Source organism: Apteryx mantelli, chromosome 10 (assembly GCF_036417845.1).
Source record: "Apteryx mantelli isolate bAptMan1 chromosome 10, bAptMan1.hap1, whole genome shotgun sequence".
NCBI lineage: Eukaryota > Metazoa > Chordata > Aves > Apterygiformes > Apterygidae > Apteryx > Apteryx mantelli.
Genome location: NC_089987.1, coordinates 16,843 through 33,925, shown reverse-complemented (window position 1 = coordinate 33,925; position 17,083 = coordinate 16,843). Strand labels below are relative to the sequence as shown.

The 17,083-nt window shown below is 54.3% G+C and overlaps 3 long non-coding RNA genes across 5 annotated transcripts; all 3 read left to right on the top strand.

The window, feature by feature from the left end:
- Nucleotides 1–1,923: 1,923 nt before the first annotated feature.
- LOC136992875 (uncharacterized) lies at nt 1,924–4,286 on the top strand. 3 transcript variants are annotated; one of them, XR_010885315.1, is made up of 3 exons: nt 1,924–2,208; nt 2,972–3,157; nt 4,256–4,286. It is a non-coding gene; the product is annotated as an uncharacterized lncRNA (long non-coding RNA). The 3 variants fall into 3 exon arrangements; XR_010885314.1 differs by lacking the exon at nt 4,256–4,286 and adding an exon at nt 3,979–4,069; XR_010885313.1 differs by lacking the exon at nt 4,256–4,286 and having other exon boundaries at nt 2,972–3,193.
- An 11,554-nt stretch (nt 4,287–15,840) lies between these two features.
- LOC136992833 (uncharacterized) lies at nt 15,841–16,197 on the top strand. Its single transcript, XR_010885262.1, has 3 exons — nt 15,841–15,920; nt 15,999–16,051; nt 16,147–16,197. It is a non-coding gene; the product is annotated as an uncharacterized lncRNA (long non-coding RNA).
- A 167-nt stretch (nt 16,198–16,364) lies between these two features.
- On the top strand, nt 16,365–16,762 carry LOC136992876 (uncharacterized). The gene is made up of 3 exons (XR_010885316.1): nt 16,365–16,485; nt 16,565–16,619; nt 16,718–16,762. It is a non-coding gene; the product is annotated as an uncharacterized lncRNA (long non-coding RNA).
- Nucleotides 16,763–17,083: the final 321 nt, after the last annotated feature.

Below are 17,083 nucleotides of genomic sequence, written 5' to 3'. Positions count from 1 at the left end.
GGCCGGCGCGCACACGCGTCGTGCCGGTCGCCGTGTTCGCCGCTACTTTCCGCCGTTTCGGCAACGGGTAAGCAAATGGGCCGTGCTCGTAGCCCCTCCCCGGTGCTCGTAGACCGGTAGCACAGAGCACTGTTCCTTATCGGTGCTTCCTGGTGTCGCGGGGACGGGCAGTGCCGTCTCGGAGCTGCTCTGTGGTGCCCTCTCACTGGGGCAGCACCAGAGCCTTCTCGCTGATCTCTGCCGCTCTCTCGGGCAGGGGCAGGGGCAGAGCAGCCTCGGGGCGCTCGCTGCTCGGTCGGAGCGCCGCGGGGCCACGGCAGGCTGCGGTTCGCACGCGTGAGCCGGCCAGCTGCAGTGCCGCGCCGCGAGCACGTGAGGGCGCCGTTGCGGGTCTCGCCTCCCTCCCACTCCCCCCGCCCCTCCCGCTCGCGCCGGGCCGTAGCCGGCGCATGCGCGGTGCTGGAGCGCCGGGCTGCCGCTGCGGCGGTGGTCCGTTGGCAGCCGGCGCATGCGTGGCGGTGACGAGCAGCATGGCGGCGAGCAGGGTGGGCGTTTTCGCTCGGTGGCGGCGGCGGCGGGTGAGGGCCGAGGTCGTCTGGAGTCGAGGATCTGGGGGCCCCGGTGAGGCGAGTGGGTGGCGGCGGGCTGTGTCCTGCCTGCTGCGGCCGTCGGTGCGTGGAGGCGGCGGTGCGGGGCGGGGCGGGGGGGGGGGGCTGGGGCCCGGCTCCACGCCGCGTGGGGCAGCGTCTGCTGGAGCGCAGGTCGGATTTTCACTGTTCCGTGTGTCGCCTTTAGGGTGCCGGTTCCTCCCCAGCACGGGCCAGGGCATGCGCTCGCCCCTGCGGATGCGGCCCAGTGGAGCAGGGAGGCAGGCAGGCCCTGGAGCGGGCTTGTGGCACGGTGTCCGCGGGAGGACGGCTCCTGTTGCAGCAGGCACGCCCGAGAGTGCTGGTAAGTTGCGAGGAGGTTTAAAACCTCTGGACCAAGCAGGTTGAAGGTCAGTTTGCGTCAGGTACGATTAGTGCAGCCCCAGGTTATTTGCTTGAGACTTGTGTCTAGGCAAGCGAGAAGATGGATAGAAGAATGACACTCCCAGGCACCTGGAGGCCTCCCCCACCCCCAGGCACAGAGTGTGGGTGCCAGCCAACGTGGGCACTGACTGATTGAAAGCCCCGCTGAGCCCTGCTCCCTCCTGTCCAGCTGGCCCAAAGCCATGGGCTTCCCCAGTGCAGTATGTGGTGCTGGGTCCTCCGTTGCCTCTGACGGCTCCCCAGGCACTCGTATGCTGCACAGGGGTCTGGATGTCTGCAGCAGTGGCACAGCAGCCTGATGTCCCAAAGCCCCAAACAATGCTAAAACCACTCCCAGACCCAGTGCCCACAGCAGGGAGGTGTTGTAATAAATATGGGGGGTGATCTGTGTCTTCCCCTTTACTCAGTCCCACTTTAGAGAAAATGGAATCTACCGCACTTCTTGGTGAAGAATGCTGACGGATGGGTGCGCAGATGACAAACAGGCTTTTCTCTCTTTTCTTCTGAGCCACCTCTTAGAACCCTCTGTGCGTGCAAGAGGAGTCTGTTAATGTGGCTGGTCTGGGATAATCGTGCTGGGCGCAATGCTTAAGGAGAACATTAACATAACATTGTAGGCTGAGGGATAACCTTAAAAAAGGACAAGGCTTGGGAAAAGCGTAAGAGAATGCTGGTGGGCTATGGGAAGCCCCAAGGATGCTACAGAAAACAGCATGGCTTTTAGGCACCTCCTCAGAGCAGGAGAAATGACTTACTCCAGCCCACAGGACAATGGGTGCTCTTAATTCCCACCTTTAATTACCGAAAGTGTTGTGAAAGCCTAAGGGGCTAGAGATGATGCGTAGCGGGTTATGGACTGTGTGTAAAGTTTCAACAAACAGCAGTCCCCTCTTAAAATAGAAACAGTTTAGTCTTAGGTAATAGATGAACGTGGCTTTGAGTAACGTGAAGAGAAGCAGGTTATGTCAATCGCCTGGAAAGCCTTGGAGAAGCGGTCCAAAGATCTGATACCCTCACGGCCTCGTCAGTCGTCTTGTTTTTTTTGGCAGGGTAGTCCACCGAAGGGGGACATCTTGAAGAGAAGCAGCTAGACCTAGTGATCCAGTTGTTGATTTTGGTCATCACCTGTGAGGCCAGCATCCAAGCGGAAGAGGAATTTAGGAGCTATATCAAAAAGGTAATAGGTGTGAAGCAGCGACGGGCAAATCAAGTGCTATCATTCTTCCACGTAGCTAAGGACTGAGAGGCTTGTCAGTTAAGCGTGTGTATACGAGGGTTTGAGAAAGGATACTGAACAGGAATGATAATACTGAAGCAGAATAAAAATCAGGTTTCGTGGAAGATGGCGTAGGTAAGTATTAGGTGATGTGCCTGCCTGTCTAATAACCTAGCCCGAATTGCTGTACGTCATGTTTCCAAACTGTTTACCCTGTAAAGTATGACGCAAGGTGCTGTATTAAGACCTTTCCTTTAAGGAAAAGGAAAGAGAAAAGAAAAGAACACAGTGAAGAGAAAAAGAACATGTATAAATCTAAGTGTTTCACGGCACATAAAATGCAAGGTTCTCTCTTTGCTACAGAGATGGAACCAATAGTAGCAAATGCTGACGAAGAGAAAAGCTGGACAAGCAGTTTTTTGGTGATTAATACCGAAGGGATGGGATGAAACAAGGAAGCAAAAATGCAGTTTAGGGGACCCTTGATAGCCGCAGAACCTGCTGCAGTAGGAGGTGTTCTGGCATGGGTAACTAGGGTAACTCTTGATAATGACTGCTAGTTATTTCGGCCTCCCGAAGGCAGCACTGAGGACTAAGTAACCCGTTCCCACCCCGTGGATGTTGTTTGCTGTATCTGCCTTAGTTTTGCTTTGGTTGTTTCTGTTTTGTTTTGTTATTGTACGTGCATATGTAGAAAGGGAAAGATGTCATATTTAATTTTTAGATTGATTGCCATGGCTGAAGTTGAAGAGACCAGAAGAACGTTAGCAAGCTGAAGTAATGAAGTCAAACGGAACCAACTGAGAGCTGTCTCCATCGCCCAAAAAGGGAAAGCCCGTTCCTCCTGGTGAGGAAAGAGCACCATTAATAGTGATCGGAATAATAGATCACCAACATATAAGGTCTGAAGGTCTGTACGCATTACGAAAAGTATGCTACGTACGTATATTTCTGCGCGTGTGACTTTATGTGTATACGAGGCATCGTGCTTTAAGACCTACAAGACAGCAAACTATTATCCTGGGGGAATGGCGGTCAAGTGGCCAGAGTCTCTGAAGAGACAGAGAGACAGAAGTGTCTGAACTGTAAAATTAAGAGATCGCTTTCAGGAAGGCTTGGTTAGCGCACCCCCGGGTTAATTAATCCTCACATCCCCTTTGGGGCCACAACCGAAATTCTCCAGCTGCGAGAAAGACTGTTTAGCAGCAGTCTGGTCTGTAACTGTCTTTGAGACTTTTCCCTTTGAGAGCACCGAGGCAATCCCATCTGCTCAATTCCCTCTGTAGTAGCTAATGTCAGGGAAGCAAATAGACAGCGGAGTATCATCTATCCAAGTGGCACAGGGGACACTAATCCTAACGTGCGGGGTGGGGGGGTTACTGTGCAAACGGCGGATCTTCTTGTGCGTGTCTGAATTGACAGAGCATGGTTGTGCCAAAAACGTGGACGTGGAAGGTTTCTGAAAGATTAATCTCTAGCGGCTACTTAGTCTAACTTCCCCTTCACAGCAAGCCCGACTGTCATCATAACTTCCAGAAGAGGGGTTGGGGGAAGCGGTATTTGTGGCTTGCGTATTCTCGTTTACTTTGCTTGTGTGTGTATTAGATCCGCTTTTGTGCTTAGAAACAACTTTGGGTTCCTATGATTTTCTGCAGAGCTTTGAATTTTTCATTTTTTTCTTTTCTTTTTTTTTTTTTTTGCATTGCTTTGCTTTGCTCTATGCTTTTGTAGGGCGATGGATTTTACTATGCCCCCATTGAGAAGCGCTGGCTGGCAAAGTTGCGTCATGTCGCGGCAGAGACTCTTAGGCAAGACGGAGGAGTTCAGCTCCGCAGCCTGCCAGAAGAACGTCGCCCGGGAGGGGTCGCTAGCCTTGAGCTGTAGGCGCCGATGCACATGGCTCGTTCTGTCAGGCACGAAGAGGTTTTCTTTGGCTGCGGAAATTTTAGCTTGGCTTTATGCCCTATAGCGGTAGTATTTTTGTATTTATAAATGGTGTTAATGCTAGGCATTCAGAACATCGGGGAACGACTGTATGCTGCCATGAAGAACTACAGGCTCCCGCCCTCAGCCCTTTGCAAGTTATCAGGTGTCAAGAGCGGCCAGGAGACTCCAAATGCCGGCAGAAAGGTTCTCTGCCCGGTCCTGAGGAGGAGCCCTCGGCCGTAGGAGGGTCGGCGGCATCCTTACCGGACTCGTGAGTGATAAGCTGCAATTCACGGACCAGCAGGGGAGGGGGGGAATAGCGCCTGGTAGTCCAGTGGCTACGGCATTGCTGTTGCTAGCAGGGCCCCAAGGCCTGCGTGAAGCCTCAGCTGCCTGTTGGGAGCTTTATTTTGGTGTGTTTACCTGGAAGAAGCAGCGAGGCCTCAAATAAGAATTTTCGTGGCTGGTTGGGTAAGCTGTGACCCCAGCTGCCTTTGCCTTGCTTTGCCGCTTAGTGTCGTAACAGCGACTTGGGACCCCGGAATAAAAACTGTTACAGTGCTGAAGGGAGGACCTGCATTTCCCCAGGTTAGGGGATGGTCGTTAAAGCTTTTTTTTTTTTGGGGGGGGGGGGAGCTCCAAAAGGAGACTCTGCCGGTGACCTTGGTGGTCTGATTCATTTGCAGGCTGACGTTCTGAGGGCCAGCAAGCGGAAGAGGAGCAGCTCAGCCCGTTTGGTTGATTTCGGCGATACTGTTTTAAGGAAGCGTGTGAGTACAGAAGGGGTCTGGGAGGGTTTTCGCACAAGACGGGAAAGAGCGAGGAAGACTGGAGAGCGTGGAAAAACTAGGTGCCGTGGGTACTGAAGCTGTGACCAGCTCCCTGTCCCTCTCATGCAGCCCCTGTTCCTCTGTCTGCTTCTCCCCCCTTCTCTTTTTCTGCCTGTCCCTCTGTCTGCCTCCCCTTTCCTTCTTTCCTCTCTTTCTTCTTCTGTCCACCTCCGTCTCTCTCTTTTTCCCTCTTCTGCTCCCCGGTCCTCTGTGCAGCCCTCCATCCCTCTGTGTGGCCCTCGATGCCTCTCCGTCTGTTCCTTTGTGCAGTGCCCTGACCCTGGAGCCGGGTGTCTCTCCTTCTCTTTCTTTCTCCATCCATCTGCCAAGTGCTCTGTTCCCTCCTTTCTTCTGTTCTGCTCCCTGGCCCTGCGTCCAGCTGAAGGTCTGTTGTTCCTTTGTGTTTTGTCTGGTGTGGCAGGCGCCAAGAGGCGGTTGGCACTCAGCAGAGATGATCAGCAGTGCCCAGAGGGTCCCACCGATCTGCCTGGTTCAGGTCATGTGAGACCCCTCCGCAGTGACTCTGTGTGCAGAGGCACAGGGCTGTGGATGTGCAGTGGGGGAGCACTAGTGGGCCAGGGATGCGGTGGGGGATGCGGTGGACAGCGAAGAGGCTCCCGGGGAAGGAAGGTGTCACGGAGGCAGAGAGCAGCAGAGGCTCCGAGTACTCGGGTGTTAGGACAGGTGCTCGTGGCAGGGCGCTCTGGAGCTGCTGCGGTCGTCTGTGCCACTTGTCGGCACAGCCTGCGGTTCCTGCGTCTTGGCCGCCTGCACGCAGACGGGGCTGCTGTGCGGTGCAGCCCGAGTCGTGATCGCGGCACTGGCATCAAGCCCGCTTTTCTGCCAGGTCTGCCTTTATGCAAGCTGGTGTCTTCCCTACGTCAGCCTTGCTCTGCTCCTCTTCCAGGAGCCTGCGCTCGACTCTGCTTTCTGGCACGCTGTCGTGTCATAGGGCTTTCCAGCAGGGTCTGTCTGACTTGGGCCGCTTGTGTTGTCCGCTAGGCAGCCTGAGCAAGTGAAGCAAAATCCTCCTCCTGGCACTGTCCCAGCCAGAGTCAGTTTCCCATCAGCTCAGTCTCTCCAGAGTTTGGAGTTTTTGGAGGCCTTAGTTTTTATCCTGCCTTGGCTGGACAGTGCTTTCTGAGGGTGTCTGTGAGCGGCAGTTTTCCTGAGGAGGATCATCTACTGAAGGCTGGAGGTGGCCAGGTGACTGACCGAGCCTGATTGTACATGGTGTTTGCTGTGACATCCCTGTGATGAAACAGAGCCAGAGAGGGTGACTGAAGCAGCACAGAGGGTCAGTCATAATTGCGGAAACAATTCCGGGCCTTAGACTAGGGAGTAGTTCTAGGAGGGCTGTGCAGATGCCTGGCGGCTCAGTAACCATTCTGGCCGCTTTGCAGGTGGCTGAAGCATAGTTCGGCAGTCAAATGAGCATTGTCACAGCTGGGAGCTCTGTGGAGATCTGTGGCCATCCATGGAGGACGAGCTCTGACTTGCAGCATGGACACAGCTAAGTCCTGGGGCTGCACTGTATGTGAGCAGGGCTGGGAGGTGGAAGGTGATTTTACCCTCAGTGGTTACTGGTGTCATTGGCTGTGGATGTTTGCCCATGGAGCTGAGAGGACCAAAAATATTAATTGTCTGTAACAGAGATGAATTCGTGCTTGTGGTGTTTCAGGTAGGTTCAGTGGAAGTGCAGCTTAGTGCAGTCCTGTGGCGTGATTCTTGCACATGCTCGCGTTTGAATGATGGTTAAAACCAGGCCTATAAACAGCAACTATAACATGATTCTGGTGCGTGTCTTCCTTCTAAATGAAGGGGAAACTTCTTAAGCTGTGGGCAAAACCCCTTGGCTTCTCTGTACTGTTCTCATGCTCATGGATGCTTTGGTGTTTCTTGCTTAAAGCTGAGGGTTTGAAGTTTTTCACTTAAGGTTTATTGCTTAGTTTGTTGTTGAGGGTCTGTCACTCAGGGGTTATGGTGTATTACTTTATTTTGTGGGGCTCAGTCTTTATCAGTCAGAGTTTACAGTTTGCTCATTTAGTGATCAGGGCGCAGAATTTAAAATCCAACTTCATCCATAAATTTTAAAGCCTTGGCAACCATTTGGATTCCAAGATTTGCAGTTTGTCACTTAGGGTGCAGGGTTTACAGCTTGCTGATAGCCGAAAAGGGCTAAATCCTTGGATAATAAACTCTAAGCCCTGAAGCCTAAGCAGCAGGCTGCAAACCCTTCTTGGGGGTTTGTAACCTTCCCCTGTACCCAGCGTTCAGCTCTGTGCGCTGACCTGAGGTCTGGGTTTCATGCGGCGCAGGCCCATCACACCGAGACTGGTGATGTGATGGGTGAGCTGAGCGCTGTGAAAGTGTCCTGCAGGGCTCTAGTCTGGGGTAGGGCAGAAGCACAGGCAGGCGAGATCAGGCATTTTCCTCTCAACTCTCAGAGCCGGATCCTATCCTTGAAGGAAAAAGCAGAGGGGGTAGGCTGTTGGCTACTCAGACACCTGCCACGTCAAGGGCAGCAGCAGGAGCTGACCCTTCTCCAATGGACGGATGAACGCTGGTGCGGTCATGACTCTTCAGGTGTCACAGGATAAGGGGAAGCATGGCAGACTTGCGCCCAGGTGTTGTTTCTGTGCAGTAAAACAATAAACAGTTGCTTTATTCTTTGCACTCATGTCTGTGTTTCCCGCTGTCGCTTTGCCTGAAGATGATGCCCAGGGGAGGAGGTTACACATTGTGTCTGGTGCTGGGAGCTGGTCTGCAAGTCCCTTGTACTTTGGCATCCCTGCAGTATTCAGGGAACCCAGTGCTGTTTGCAGGGCTGTGGGGAATTTCCCTTGCATTGCCTGGACCTTGGGGTGCTGTCGGTGGCATTTCTCATCATCCTGGGAGCAGCCAGGGCCCCTCCAGGGCTGCGTGAGGCCCCCAGGCTGCTCCCAGATTTGCTTTCAGCACTTCGCCATGTCCCTTGTGTGTCTGGGGATGGGGCCTGTGCGCCTGGAGCTGGGAGACAGTTTCCATGAGGATGGGGGGAGCCTGCAGGCACTGTCCCATCAGCCACATTGAGCCCTGTGATGTGCCTTATGGCCCCTTTTGTGTGCACCAAGGCCCTTCATTTGTATTTTGGTTTGCCCTCTGATGCCCTCAGGACCCCTCAATTCACATTTTGGGTTGCCCCCAAGCCCCCTCTGTGCATTTTGGTGTGCCCCGGGGCCCTGTGTTTGCTTTGTAGCATGCCACAAAGTTCTCTGTTTAGCTTCCTCCCCTGTCCCAGAGTTTTCTGGGTGCTTCTTGGTGTGCCCCAGGGCCCTCCCTTTGCCTTTTGGTGCCCCCAGAGTCACTCTGTTTACTCTGTCATTGCCTTTTTTTTACTTTTGTTGCACCCACAGATCTGGATTTGTTCTCTTGTCCCCTGAATACTCCCTTTTCCTCTCTGTCCACCCCAGGGGTCTCCCTTCAGCTTTCTGCAACCTGCTCTCAGGAGTGGGGGTGCCTCTGCTGCCCTGGGAGCCCCAGCTGTCTGTGATGGGGCTGATGGCCATTCCCCCTCCCCAGTTCCTGATGGGCTGCAGCTGTGGGCCCTAGGGCTGGGATGAGCCCCAGGTGGGGGCAGGGGGGTGGGATGAGCCCCAGGTGGGGCTGATGGCAACAGTAGGCATGCACTGGGGCAGGGGCTGCAGTTGGGGGAAGCCTGTGCTGGGGCTGGTTTGGCAAAAAGTAGCTGCTGCTGAGCACTGTCTGCTGGGACCAGCATGGTGGCTGCACCGCAGAGGAGGTGAGCAGGATGAGAGTGTCCGCGTTCGGGGCTGCGGCTCCCCCACGTGCTGGGGGTCCCAGCGGACGGGAGCGTCCCGGGCAACGCGGCACAACTAGGGCGCACCGGGCCGGGAGAAACTCCACCGGGGCCGGGGATGGCGGTGCACCGGGGCAGTGGGGGCCGGCCGAGGACGTGGTGGGGAAGAGCGGTGCACTGGGGCCATGGAGAGTGGGGAGGAAGGGGGTGCGCCGGGGCTATGGTGGTGCCGGGGGGCGGGGGGGAAGGGGGTGCGCCGGGCTATGGTGGTGCCGGGGGGCGGGGGGGGAAGGGGGAGTGCCGGGGCTGTGGTGGTGCCGGCGGGGAGGAGGAAGGGGGAGTGCCGGGGCTGTGGTGGTGCCGGCGGGGAGGAGGAAGGGGGAGCGCCGGGGCTGTGGTGGTGCCGGCGGGGAGGAGGAAGGGGGAGCGCCGGGGCTGTGGTGGCAGTGTCGGAGCTGACCCGGGGCCAGTCGCGGCGGTGTAGGGGGAGTCCGGGATCGGTGTTGGGGATCGCGGGGCCGCTCCTGGCTTTGCGGCGGAATCCGGGTCCCGAGGGCGGGGGGGGATAGGGGCGGGACGGAACGGAATCGCCAGAGGGTCAAACCTCACGGAGCGCTGCACCCCTCCCGGCATGCCGGGAGCAGTAGTCTTGCGGCACTGGGCTTCCCGGCGGCCATGTTGTTTGCCGCTGCATGGCGGGAGCAGTAGTCTTCCGGCACTGGGCTTCCGGGCGGCCATTTTTTTTTTGCGCGGCATGCCGGGAGCAGTAGTCTTCCGGCACTGGGTTTCCGGGCGGCCATGTTGCTTTGCGCGGCATGCCGGGAGCGGTAGTCTTCCGTCACTGGGCTTCCGGGCGACCATGTTGTTTGGCGCGGCATGCCGGGAGCGGTAGTCTTCCGGCACTGGGCTTCCGGGCGACCATGTTGTTTGGCGCGGCATGCCGGGAGCGGTAGTCTTCCGTCACTGGGCTTCCGGGCGACCATGTTGTTTGGCGCGGCATGCCGGGAGCGGTAGTCTTCCGGCACTGGGCTTCCGGACGACCATGTTGTTTGGCGCGGCATGCCGGGAGCGGTAGTCTTCCGGCACTGGGCTTCCGGGCGGCCATTTTTTTTTGCGCGGCATGCCGGGAGCAGTAGTCTTCCTGCACGGGGCTTCCGGGCGGCCATTTTAGTCTGCACGGCATGCTGGGAGATATAGTTTTCTGGCAGTGGTTTCCCGGCAGCCGTTTTAGTCTGCAGGACATGCTGGGAGATATAGTTTTCTGGCAGTGGTTTCCCGGCAGCCGTTTTAGTCTGCAGGGCATGCTGGGAGATATAGTTTTCTGGCAGTGGTTTCCCGGCAGCCGTTTTAGTCTGCAGGGCATGCCGGGAGGTGTAGTCTTCCCATATTGGCCTTCTGGGAGACTGTTGTGCCTCCCGAGGTGGCAGGAGGTGCAGTTCTCTGTCAGCAGAGTTCCCAGCAGTCTTTCGCATTGTGCTCTGTGGCAGGCCAGCAGCTGTACTTCCAGGTGCCTGTGCCTTCTCTGCCCTGCAGCAGCGGCCCACTATGTCTGGACATGAGTTGCTCACGTGAGAGTCCCCGTAGGTCACTGGGGTCAGTGGAAATTCCCTGTTTTTCCCTGGTACAGGGCGGGAAGTGTTTTCCCTCTCTGGTGTGACCAGGCAGGGTTGTCCCCAGGGGCTGAGGCTGTTCCTCTTGGCAATGGGGAGGACAAGGGGAAGTGTGAGGGTCTGTGCAGGCCCCTGGTAGTCATAGCTTTGCTCAGGATTGGGGCCAGTTAGGCATCAGCTATGAGGAGCAGCGATGCTGGGAGGGCTCGGTGCAGAGCTGTCCTGTTATGCAGCACAAGAGAAAGTCCTCAAGGAAACGTGATCAGCACTGTTTCTGTCCAAGGAGCCTAGAACAGCCTGAGAGACCCTGGAACAGCCACAGGTACCTCACAGCAGCCCCAGGGACACTGTGTCCCTGCCTCCCAAGGTCATTGCATTCAGGTACCTTTAACTGTGCGGAAAGAGCCTGTAGGAGGCCTGGGCATGCATACAGAGAATCCCCAGTTGCCTCTAAGGACCTGGAACTATAAGTATTTTCTTTGCAAAGATGCGATCTCTTTGATGCCTTGCTGCTGCTTCTGTGTTGCTTGGTACCCAGGTCTACTGTGTTCAGAGCCACCCTTCTTGCTGCCCTCTGCTCTGTCTCAGCTGCTGGCCAGACGAAAAGGGATGTGTGTCTAAACACCAGGCCAGGGTGTCTCGGCTGCCTGCTATAGGACAAACAGGAAGGGTAATCGGTGACCGGAAATGAAAGTACATGTGGATGAGAAACAGGTGCTTTAGAGGACTAAGATGCAACTGAGATGCAACAGGGGCAACGGAGAAGAGTAGAAGTAGCAGGGGAAAATGGTGATGAGGAAGGTGCGTTGTTAGATGCAGTACAGTGGAGAAGAGAGGGAAAAATTACTCCTATGATGAAATGAAAACTGTGCTTAAGAGATATTTGCTTTTGCTCTTCAGGTTATGAATCTGCATGACTTCCTGAGAACTGTTCTGAGCATGTGGTGTTGCGGGTCACGACTGCCTGGGCAGTGGTCCTCAACTTGTCTGCCAAGACTATGCAACAGCTGACAGCTGCCTGTAGAATAAAAGCAAAGGCCAAGCTCTCAGAGGTAAGAGACAGGGTCCAAGCAGGAAGATTATGGCGGGTGAGTTAATGCCCCAGAATCTTCAGTTTTGCCTGTTGTCTCCCCAGCACTCTCATATTTGCTCCCTAGTTCCCTCAGGACCTATCCACTTGCCTTTAGGTGTGCTCCAGGGCACTGCATTTGTTCTCTTGTCCCTTAAGAAGTCTTTGTTTCTCTCTAGATCGTGCAGGATTACAAGGATCCCTCTGGAGCCCTTCTTCATGCTCTGGAGCCCTCTGTTGGCCATCCAGTCCCTTTAGCAGCCCTCTGTTCTGCTTTGGCCCCCTCCTTTGGCCTTTCAGTTTACACCCACAGACCTCCATTGTCCCTCTAGACCCCTCTAGCACCACTCTAGTCCCCTTAGAAACCCTTCTAAAGGCTTCTGTCATGCCCCAAAGCTGTCTTGTGGCCCCCCAGACCCCTGAGGACCCATCTAGTCCACTCAGAACCCCTCCTGACATCTTTGTTGTGCCTCGGAGCCTTCTTTTGGCCATTTGCATTCCATCGGACCTCTCCTGTCTCCTCAGAGCACCTCCGGAGGTCTTTCTTGTTGCCCTGTTTTTATTTCTTGGCCGTGTAATCTCCTTAGAAGCCCTCTGGTCTGCTCAGAACCCCTCGTGGGGTGCTTGTTGTGCCCCAGAGCTGTCCGCTGGCCCCCCCCAGCCCCCTTCGTAACCCTCTAGTCTCCTCAGAAGCCCTCCAGATGTCTTCCTTGTTCCCCAGAGTCATGTTTTGGCCATGTAGAGCGCTTAGCACACCCCTAGTGCGTTCTGGACTGCTCTTTCAGCTTCCTTCTGTCCCCGAGCTCTCTCTTGGCCCTCTAGACCCCTTAGGACCCCTCTTGTTCCCCCAGAACCCGACCGGAGACCTTGGTTGTGCCCCAGAGCTGCCTTCTGGCCCTCCACACCCTGCACAACCTCTCTTGTCCCCTCAGACCACCTCCGCAGGTCTTCCTTGCTCCCCTGTTTTTACTTTTTGCCTATCTGGTCCCCCTAGGACCCCTCTAGCATGTTCTGGACTGCTCTTTTGGCCTTTCTTGTTTCCTAGAGTTGTCTTTTGGCTCTCTAGCTCCTTTAGGATTTCTGCAGTGTTCTCAGAACTCTTCCTGCAGCCTTTTTTATGCCCTAGAGTGCTCTTTTCATTGTTCAGCTGCCTGAGCACCCTGTTTTCCTCTGGACCCTTTGGGAGACCTTGGTTGTTCTCTTCTGGTTTCTTTTAGTTCTTCTCTAGTTTCTATAAGAGATGTCTAATCTGTTCTGGATTCCTCTTTAGAACTTTGTTGTTTTGCATAGATCTCTGTTTGTCCTGTATAGCTCTGAGGAACCCCTTTCTTTTACTTTGGACTATTCTTTCAGCCTTCCTTTTGTTCCCAAGCTCTGTTTTGGCCCTTTAGACCTTGTAGGACCCCTCTAGTGATTTCAGAACCTCTTTTGGAAGCCTTTTTTGTGCCCTAGAGCCCCGTGTTGGTTCTCCAGTCCTCTTAGCACCCCTCTTGTCTCCTTGTGTGTCTCATTCATCTAGAGAAACAGAGCTCGTGTTCCCCTGGAGATCTACCCATTCTGCCCACTGACCCCTTTTTCTAATTACTCTAGGTACTATATAGGAAACATCTCTCTTTGGAAGTACTCACATTACAGAAGCACACATGTTCCAGGAGTTTATTTTGACAACTTGCTTCACCCTACAGGAAATGCTGCCCTGCTAGAACAGCTGTACTATCTGCAGGCCTGAACCAATCACAGGAGTGTGGTATAGTGTGCCCTTTATAGGTTATGTGGAATGTTGGAGCTTTCTTCCTAAGCATAAGCAGAAGTGATTTCTAGTTTTTAATGCAAAGGCTAGTGTAGTTAGGGTAAAAAGAGAACATACCTCCTGATATTATGGATAGAGTACATGAAGTCTCAGTAACCAAGTAGATGGTCCGTTTCATCAAAGAGGTCTGTTTATCCTTTCTGTGCTCTCCTTTCTAGATACCGAGCGGAAGAAAAAGCCTTGCTTCTGCCTAGCCCTGTGTATTTATGGCTGCCGGTGGTTTGCCCCTCCCCTTCCAAGGGCTTGTGGGTGGGTCAGTGGGTGGGATTAGTGTTACATAAAGCCAGGGTCTCGGGCCAGGGAGTTCATTCCGCTTTTGTTCTCCTATGGGAGCAGTGGTCTGGAATTGCCTTGGCAAATAACAGCATTTGAGGAAGTAAAGCTACTCAGGAAGATTTATTGCTGTGTTTGGAGAAGCAAAGGTTGTTCCTTGATGTAAGAGCAAGGGAATGGCTCAAGCTGGAGCTGTGAGCATGCCAGAAAGCTGCTTATGGCAGACAGTTTTTTTCTTGGGTCAGTATCTCGGTGTGGGGTGTTCAGGGGTGGAAGAGGGCTTCTGAGTCTCCAGTTGTATCTTCTGTTACCTGTCAGTATTGTTTTCTGGTGTTTCTGTGTTTACCGTGGAAGGGATGGAGCTTCACCACTGGACTCTTTCAAGAGGATCACACTTGAGGAATTGTTGTTCCTCTCCTGGACTGCAGACAAGAGGAGACAGCAGAGGTCCTGGGAAAACATTTCCTCCTACATTTACACCCTAGAGGGGTGTGTGTATGTGTTTTTATTTGTTTGTTTGTTTTTGTAGCATTTCTAGTAATTGGGATGTGTGTGAGGTATCGCTCTCATCAGCTAGTCTGGTTTCTGGCTCGCTTGCTGGATGTTTTGCTGCTCCTCAGAAATATTGTCAGCCCTGTTCAGGGAGAAACCATGTGGGATTTTTGTGGTATGTAGACTTGCAGAAGAGTCCCGACTTTATCTGAAGAGGGAAGGAAGCGTCCTCCCACCCTGCAAGTGCAGTATGATGAGAAAAGAAGTCACATCATTGGACACTAAACCCAACTGTAAGCACATGTGCCCCAAAGGCTCAGAAACTATCCTACACACAACTAATGAGCTCATCTCTTTTCCTGCCCAAGCCTCGGCGCTGAGAGGGAAGAAACTGTTGGACTCCTCTGGACCATGAGGAAACCATTGGCAGTCTTGCCTGCCAACTCCTCTGTTCCGTCCGTGCCCCTGAACCCACTGCCACGTGCTCTTTTGTGGCTCTGCTTCTGACCCCTACCCTGGCTTCTGGGGCTGTATGCTTTGCTTTTTCAGGTAGCGTGTGGGCCTTTTGCAGGAATGGTTGAGGATTTCAGGTGAGGTAGAATGGGCGATCAGAATGGTGTTTTAGTTGTTCTAGGGCCGGTCAGTGCTGCCTGGCAGCATAGAAACTTTGTTTTGGTTTTCCAGGTGCTGTGGGTGTCCCTCCAGCCTCAATTTCGGAGTTTAGAATTGGCACGGCGCAGGCGAGCGGAGCGCCCGTGGGGCTTTGACGGAGGGCACTCTTGCGGACAAGACTGGAGCCGACCGGCCCGGGGGTGACCGCTCGCGCTCTGGGTTGGCAGGCGATGATGGCAAACGAGGTGACCGGAGGAAGATCAGAGAGGATGCGGCTGCCATTGAGGATGCCTGTTGAGGATGTCTGGTGACCCAGAGCACTGCAGAAGCTAAGTTGAGGGGCCACGGGTGTTGGTGTGTCTCGGCTGTGCGTGCGCTGACATAGCACAGTATGGGCTCTTCCGGATGAGTGCTGTGAGGCAGAGACAGTGGGTGTGCATGGCAGAAGGTGAGGGTGTGCTAGGCAGGGCAGCTCCAGCCTGTCTGTGTTGTTGCGTAGTCTATGTGGTGTGTGTTGTAGCTGTGCTATCTTTTGCTCGGGTCTTGACGCTGCTCTGCTCCTTTGTGCTCAAGGAGCACAGTCCACGCTGCGCAGTACTAATGCGGTAGGCATCCGTTGTCTTTTGCTTGGCCTGACTCATCAGCTTTGTGCTAATGGATCATGTCTCTTTCTGTGCAGTCAAGTAAAAGCGGTAGTCTGTCGCACTGGCTTTGCATCGTAGCCATTTGTTGCCGGTCATCTTTGCGGCCATCTTTGAGATCTTGTCGGCCATTCTTCTTCCGTGTGTTTCTCACGTTCTTTCAGGGTTTTCTTCCCTGCGTTGTCATGAACTCAGGTCTTTCTTGCCGGCCTCTTCTGCATCAATATTCCCGACTTTGCCAGCCCCTTTCCATCACGGGCGGTGGCGTTTGACTCTCTTCTGGTCTTGTCCAGAGCATCAGAGCCGCATGGTTGTGGCGTTGTAGGGCTTTCTGGCCGGCAGCGTCTTATGCGTGGGAATAGTTCTTTTTGCGTAGGGCTCTCCTCCATGTTTGTGTCTGATATTTGTGTGTATGTCTGTCTGTGTGGGGCTGGAGCTGCCGTGCTTGTGGGTGTTAGCAATGGTAGCATGCAGAGTGTGGCAGTGATGAACTGGAATGGTGATTGGTCAGCTTCTGCGTGCACCTTATGTTGTTGTTTTTGTAGATGTGGTGCAGCATTCCCAGCGGGCCCGAGGGAGATGGAGGAAGAAAGGGTCACGCCCCTAGGAAGGTGAGCTAGAGATTTGTTGCTGGAAGCGGAGTGTTGCGGTCAGCGGTTCTCTGGTTAATTTTTGCTTTGTGCTTATAGGTGTGGAGCAATGTGGAGAGTAGGTTGCTTGCATGCAGGAGGAGCACAGCAAGGTGAGTGTCAGTCCGATAGTGGAAGTAGAGCCTAGGGTAGGGCTGTTGTCTCGTTGGCGCTGTCTGTGTTGCCCACCACTGTTTTGGTTTTACAGGTGGGTGGCAGGCCTCGGCCTGGCGACCCGTAGCATGGTGTTCGGGATGGGTGAGCAGAGCAGGTGAAGGTGTGGGAGCAAATGCTTGATGTGGGTGGGCTGTGGTTTTGCAGGCATGATCTGAGCGCTTGCTTTCTGTTTGTGTTTGCAGGTTTTGCTGGAAGTTGTGGAGAGGAGAAGTTGAGTGCTGACAAGAGCCTGAGCAGATGAGAGGGGGAGCTTGTCGGGTCAGAGGTTTATTGTGCGGTGGGTGGTGTTGGGCTGCCTGTTGGTGATGTCTTTTGCTCTGCTTTTTCAGGTACCGTGTGGGCCTTTTCCAGGCATGGCTGAGCATGTCAGGTGAGTGGATTGGTGTTGGGTGTTGTAGGGCTGGTGAGCACTGCCTGGCAGAGGAGTAATTTTGTTTTGTTCTTTCCAGGTGCTGTGGGCTCCCCCCAGCCACAGTGTTGGAGTTTGGAATTGACACAGTGCAGGTAAGCGGAGTGCCCATGGCACTTTGTGAAGGGTATTTTTGTGGATGAGGCTGGAGCTGCCTGGCCTGGGGGTGACTGCTTGTGCTCTGGTTTCGCAGATGATGGCGAATGAGGTGACCGGAGGAAGATCAGAGGATGCAGCTGCCATTGAGGATGTGTCTTGAAGACAGATGGTGACCCAGAGCACTGTAGAAGCTAAGTTGAGAGGCCAGGGGTGTTGGTGTGTCTTGACTCTGTGTGCGTGAGTGTAGTGTGGAGGGCTCTTCTGGATGAGTGCTGTGTGAGAGGCAGAGGCGGTGGGTGTACATGGCAGAAGGTGAGGGTGTGCTAGGCAGGGCAGCTCTAGCCTGTGTCTGTGTTGTTGCATAGTCTATGTGGTGTGTGTTGTAGCTGTGCTATCTCTTGCTCAGGTCTTGATGTTGCTCTTGTTCCTTGTGCTCAAGGAGTACAGCCCACACTGTACA